This window comes from Marmota monax, unplaced genomic scaffold (assembly GCF_021218885.2).
Source record: "Marmota monax isolate L192 unplaced genomic scaffold, Marmota_monax_Labrador192_F-V1.1 WCK01_AAM20220418_F8-fsc00873, whole genome shotgun sequence".
NCBI lineage: Eukaryota > Metazoa > Chordata > Mammalia > Rodentia > Sciuridae > Marmota > Marmota monax.
In genome coordinates, this window is record NW_026692760.1 from 107,208 (window position 1) to 114,207 (window position 7,000).

A 7,000-nucleotide genomic window follows, 5' to 3' on the forward strand; every position below is an offset into this window, starting at 1 on the left:
GAGCTAGCACTCTGGGTCTTCCCAGTGGCAGACTGAGGTCCCACCCTAGCTCCCTGCCCCTCCCAACTGCCCAGGAGACACCGTCAATGTTGGTGTTGTAAACGATTATCTCCAGCACAGAATTGTCTGTTGTGGTGTCCACGTTGGTGAGGTCATACAGTGAGGATGACACAGTCAGTAAACTTCCTTGACAGGCTCCGGAGCGGCTTCTCCTTGATTTCACGACTGAGGATGTACTTCAGGATCTGAGGACAGGAAGGGGAACAACTGTCAGCCACAGAATGGGGCTTGGGCCCAACAGGGCTGGGCCAGCCAGAGGCAGGGCAGGCCCCAAAAGATGCTTCCATCAAGATAAGGTTTGAGTCTCACATCTTCACCATGACCCCTGGGCCCCTGCAGTATCAGTGGAATGGGTGCAAACCTCCAGTTCTGCCCATCTCACTGGGGACCAAATATGTGAAGGCCCTTCATAGGCTACACAAAGCTGCATAATCAGTTCTTAATCCTGGCACCAGCTGTGGCTCCAGTTCAGTGAAGGACCCAGGAATGGATTTTTTTTAGATTTGTACCAGGAATTGAATCCTTAACCACTGAGCCATATCCCCTGCCCTTTTTTATATTTTGAGACAGCGCCTTGCTAAGTTGTTGAGGCTGGCTTTGAACTCTCTATTCTGCTTCAGCCTTCCGAGCTGCTGGGATTGCAGGTGTGTGCCACTGTGCCTTGCCAAAAATGATCATTTTTTGAAACAATTTCTAATTGGTCTGGAAGAAGACCAATTGGTCTGAAGAAGCTAGAAGTTGATGTCCAGTTTCTCATTCCACCCTCAGTCAAACTGAGGCTCACCGCTCTGGCCAGACAAGAGTGACACAAGATGCCAGCCTTATGTAAAGGCCTGTGGGGTTAGTGATCCTCAAACTCTGCTGCATGTTAGAGTCTCTGGGGGAAGTTTTAAAACTCCCAAACCACTGCCAACTACTAAAATCCAGATTGCAGTGTGGGAGGGTAGACCCAGGAGGCTACTAGGTAGAGGTGATTAGAAGGCCACCACTCTCCAGCTCACTACTGCTTGAAGGCTGAGCCCCCAGTTACTCAAGGTTGGGTCTAGGGCTTCCTGGGTCACGAGTCTAAGACATAATAGGAGGTGCTGTTGGGGTGAGAGGTGTCACAGCATGGATCCCTGTGCTGGGCAATGGGGACGCAAAACTGACTGGATAAGACCCTGTCCTCCGTGATTCACAGAACCATCTAGTCCTGCTCACTAAAAATCCACCCAGAAGAGAAAACAGATGAGTGGCTATCAGGCCAGGGCTGGCAATTTCCTGTAAAGCCCATGGTCAAAAACTTCAGAACCAGAAATGTGCAGAGCTGGGGGTGCGTTGGCCTGAGTCCATCCAACAGGCAGGTCTGTTCCACTCCCTGTGGCCTTCTCTGCAGTGAACCATGGCTCTGGGCACTTTGTCCAGCTTCTCTGCTCCTTCCATATCACATTGTACTGCACATTTCCTGTCTTACTGGATAAACACCCACCTCCTCCCCCTTCAAGTGTTTACAATTTCTAGAAATGGTCAAGTGAGCAGAGTTTCTTCTGATTGCTCTGTCTGCATCATTGAGCCCAAGGAATGTGAGCTTAAGGCTTGGTTGTGTACTTGTCATTAACAACTTGCTTTCCAAATAATTCCTACTGGCTTATTGGGCTTTGGGCTTTTAGTATATTTGGAAATGTCCATATCAACTCATGTTCACTGGTATTTGATTTTTTTTTAATGGTTTCACCAATCATGAGGGTGAGATCTGACTTCCTGGTGTGGCTTTTATTTCTGTTTCCAAGTGCAAAGTCCCAAGGCCTCAAAAGGGTAGATGCATTTGCCGAATCTCTTAACTTTCAGTGGATTCTTTATCTCCTGAAAGTTTCCCTGTTGATTGCTCTGAATGAAGGTAGGTGTGATTTCCCTAGACCCTGACTTCAGGTTCAGAGGAGCCGAGCAGAGTCCAAGCCCAGTTTTTGTGGCAATTGGCAGCTGGCTACAGATACAAGAGTCCAGCCAAAATGGAAGCATTCAGTGAGATGAACTTCATGTGTGGAATCCACAATTGACAGAGGTGTGTTTTAAGGTTACTTGTAAAGTACACGTCACATCCTTTGTACCAGTGAAGTTAATATTGAGTATGTGAGTATTCTTCAGAAAGCCTGCTGATAGACATTCGCTGGCACCCCAGATAGTGTGCAGGGTTAGGGTTAGGGGGCCTTTGAAGTCCCAGGAGGGCTACAGGGCATGGCACACCACTGGGTGAGGCCCAGGATGGAAGCAGGGCCTTGGCCCACCCCACTCAGATCCTTTCTCCACTCAGCTGCTAGGCCTGGAGCTCTTGTTCCTTCCCTCAGAGCTGCTCCTCCCACTGGGTACAGAGCAGAACATGGCGAGTATGTCCTCAAAATGCTGGAACTCAAGATGGGGAAGAAGAACCCACACTCAATCCCCAACACTTCCTCCAAGGTGGAGCTGATCAACCTGGGAAAGAATCCAAGTGACAGAGAAGGTGGACCACGAGGCTGACAGTGGCTCTCATCAGTGAATGAGAGCCCAAGAGGGACAAGAAGAGGGCTTGAGAGGAGGGCAGAGTCCCTGCTCCCAGCCTTTCCCAGGGAGGCCCCTGGGAAGGAGGCAGCCTGTGCAGAGCAAGGCTCAGGGGTGGGTGCAGGAAATCTCTGCCTCAGAGCTTCTGAACCTCAGGATAGCAAGCTCTGACACAGTGCAGAAAGGCTCCCTGCAGAAAGTCTGTCAGCAGCTACAGATCTATCCATTAAGTCAGAGTACAGAATAATCCAGCCAGGACAGCCAGAGGCCTCCATGAATTATCACAATCTGGGAAGATGAAGGACCACTACAGGTTTAGAGCACTCATGCACCACAGGAGAGGCAGCCAAGAAATTCAAACTTCCAGCATCTTAAGATTCCAAAATCAACCACACAACAAGCTCTACAAAGGACATGCCAGAAAGAAAATACTCACTCAACAGCAAATATCAAAGGCACCAGGGAACTGGAGGAAACACACCCATCATATTCTCATAAAGAAGTAACACTAGAGATAGGGTGGTACTCACCAGCAGGTGACCAAGGAACAACTGCAATGAGGACACTCTGGGGTGAGACTCAAGGACCCAGAGGAGCCTGAGCATTGGTGGGCAAAGAGAGGTCATCCAGAGGAATCAAAAGACACTGAACACTTATAGGTGACAGGTGATCGATCACCCAGAGGACACTGAGGAGACTGCATGCTGGAGGACGAGGATGCTGACCCTCCGTTTCAGAGTCCATGGAGAATATCCCTTGTGGGAAGTCACCCCTGAGATATTTAGCATCTTCACTCGGCCTTGAGCCAAGGAGATTTTGGTTTGGCATTGCAAGTTATTTTGTGGCTCCTCCCACTTAATGGATTACACAATACACGTGACCTCAGTCTTCACTGGGCTAAGGAGACTGGTTGTAACCCACTGGGCCTGGACAGCCCACCTCCTACCTTAAATGGTGAAGAACATTCTATGGAAAAACCTTTGATATTTCCCCCATATAAATAAACCAATGCGGGCTCTTGCGTGCTCTCTTTCCAGTGTGGAAGCTTGACCCCTAAGATCGAAGAGCCATTCAGCCCTCACTTTTCAAAATTGCTTTCTGTGTCATGTAGTTTTTTTTTTTTGCCACTTTCTTTTCTTAGCTTTATCTTACAGCTAGCCTGCGTCATGCAGAAGAGACCCAAATTCCACTGCCTGGGGGGATGTGGGTGAAAATGCCTCAGTGCAACATCTCAGGTACCTCGGTGATGGTGGGACAGGGGTGCTTTTTAACAGGTCTCAGGATGTTTTCCATGGTGGTGGGAAATTTTCCTTTGTACATATCACACTGTCCTGTCCAGGTGGGAATTGTGCCTGATCCATAGTTCCCAGAGTGTTTCTATTCTGATGAAAATATAGTGCCCAGTCGCATGTCATGAAAGATCCTAATTATGGTTGGAAACTTGGCTTTAATCCACTGGTCACCAGGACCTCAGAAATCCTGGGCATGGTGTTAGAGTCTGTAAACAAGTCAAAATAACACCTGGCATTTTGCCAGGGGAATGTTAGAGTTTGTAAACAAGTCTGGATGGTGCCTGGCAAAATGCCAGAGGGAGTGGTTTGAGAAGTAACAAAAGTGAGCCATTAAGTGTGGAGACTCCTTATTGGTTGACTGATGTATCTAGTTTATGCTAATTAGATAAGCTGTGTGGAATGTATAAATACTGCTCCTGTCCTGCAATAAACGGCTCCCACTCCTGCTGTATCAATCTACACAAGTTGCTCGTCACCCCCCGGTTATTTTGCTGCAGCCGGACTGCAGCACATGGTCTAATCAACAATAAGAGCACAGCCACATGATAAAGGTATGGAAATGGAGGATAATGAGTAATGAAACCAGGTCCTCAGTGCTCTTGGAATTGAGATCAAGTAACAGTTGTCATTTGGTTTCAGACTCTGTTGACAAGCTTGTCTGAATGGAAGCACCAAAAGTGAAGCAAGGTTTTTTGAAAGAGGAACTATCTAGATTTCTCCAATTTTCCTCAGTAGTGTTGATGTGAATAGTATTCTAAGATCAAAGAAGGTGTCTTTACATTGGAGGGAAAGGCACTCACCCACACAGTTTATTTAATGATCCAGGTGGCATATGGCTGAGAGAAGACTAAGCACTGGAGGTCAAGGGTCACTTACCCACAAGACCCAGCGGGGGCTGAGAACTGGTGGGCCAGGGGTGCTCACCAATAGAATCCAGAGGAGACAGAGCACTTTTGGGTGAGGGGCACTTACCCAAAAGACCTAGAGGAGGCTGAACACTAGTGAGGGAGGGGCACTCACCTTCATGGAAAGAAAGTTCTTCAAAAATATTCAAATATCAAACTCAATATTTGTATTTGACAACACAGTGTACATATTAGAACTGTGACCATGCAGAGAATAGAATTGTCTTCTTACAAAAGACTCTTTTCAGGGCTCCCTTCATGTCTCCACTTCTCAGATGAAGGGGTTCAGCATGGGGATCACCACAGTGTACATCAGAGCCATAATAGAATATTTCACACTAGATTTGTTAGCTGATGAACATAAGTAGAGACCAATAATGCACCCATAGAACATTGACACCACCAGTAGTTGGGAGGCAAGGTTAGAAGGCCTTGTGGATACCACGAGAAAATTCATGCATAGGACATGAATTTTGAGGAGAAAATTCATGCATAGGACACAGTGATCAATAGGAATGAGATGACAATAATGAGTCCTCCTGTAATAAATATCATCAACTCATTGACATGATTGTCAGAGCAGGCCAGCTTCAGCGGAGAAGATATGGCATATAAAAAGTGTAATATCATGTTGTCTGAACAGAAAGATAGTCTGGCCATGAGCAGATTGTGCAACGTGGAATGGAGCATGGTGAGCACCCGGGACAGCATCACCAGGGAGAGACAGGGCTCAGGGCTCATGACAGCAGTGCAGTGCAGGGGGAAGCAGATGGCCACATAGCAGTAATAAGCCTTGGCAACAAGGAGAATTCTCTCAAGACTTCCAGAAAGCAGGAAGAAGTATATTTGAACCATGCAGCCTGCAAAGGGAATGGATGGAACTTCACTCTGTGTGTTCTGGAGCTTTGTGACAGAGAAAAAGCAGAGGTCAGAGAAGGCAAGATATTGAGAAACAAATACACAGTTGTGTGAAGATGGGAGTCCAGGTGAATGAGAATGAGGATGAGGAGGTTCCTTAGGATGGTGGTAAGATACATGGCCAGGAACAGGGCATTGAACAGATTTTGATACTCTGGCTTCATGGGCAGGCCCAGGAGGAGAAAGTTGGAGATGAGAATTTGATGCCTTCCTGTCATGCTCTATCTCCAGTATTTTTAAGAGAAAATAATATAATCCCTTAACAATCCAAAGAAATGAATATTGTTCTATTATCATACATTGTCTGATACTCACTCGATAATAATTGATCTCATTTTCTTTATAATAATTGGAATTGTTAAAGCTCAAAAGTATATTCTTTGCATAATTATTGTTGTCTTTTTTCTTAACTTCTCTGTAACATGTTTGAGTATTTCATCCTTTCCTAAACACTCTTAACTATTGACTTTTGAGACAAAATACATTGTTATTTTTCACACCTGTTTTGGATGGTAATTCCAGGGAAACATAAGTGACTGCTATTCCATCTCTCTCTCTCTCTCTCTCTCTCTCTCTCTCTCTATATATATATATATATATATATATATATATATATATATATATATATATATTGATGTTCTCAAGGATTTTATATGCTATACTAATATATATCTGTATACACTAGATATAAACTCTTCTACTCCAATGTCTTATATCACCATTTAAAACTCAGATGTATGGTCTGGGGATGCAGAACAGTGATACAGTGCTTCTCTAGTATGTATAAGACTCTGAGTTTGATCCCCAGCACTCCAAAAAATAAATTACAACATAAAATGAGAATCAGCCAGTAACCTTTATATCTTTGTGTCCCATAACCATTATCTTCCCTTCTGTGTATCATTGTGGGGACAAGTGGCATGGAGTACTGCATACATGGCATACGTTAAGGGCGTCTGAGTGTCAAATCACACCCCCGTGCTAGGCTTGTCAGAAGAAAACTGCTTACCCCGTAGGCATAGCCCTCGGCGTGAGACCAGATGTTGCAATCCCTGTGCTTGCTCCATGGCCCACTCCTCGATTGGTTGCTGCAGGGATAGTTGGCCAGAAATTGTATTGGTGGCTGCCTGTAATCTGCTTAGCTACCACCTGAGTATATATACATGGTAACTGCGCAATAAAATCAGACCTGCTTCCTGCTCAGTCTCCAGAGGTTTTGATTAGTGACTCTGCAGCCACTCTCTCCTTTTTAAAAAATTGATCTTATTATTATTATTATTTTTAATACACAACAACAGCAGAATGCAT

At 45.5% G+C, this 7,000-nt stretch overlaps 1 pseudogene; it reads right to left on the bottom strand.

Moving 5' to 3' along the window:
* Positions 1–5,139: 5,139 nt before the first annotated feature.
* On the bottom strand, positions 5,140–5,910 carry LOC124094168 (olfactory receptor 1468-like; annotated as a pseudogene).
* Between the last annotated feature and the right edge of the window lie 1,090 nt (positions 5,911–7,000).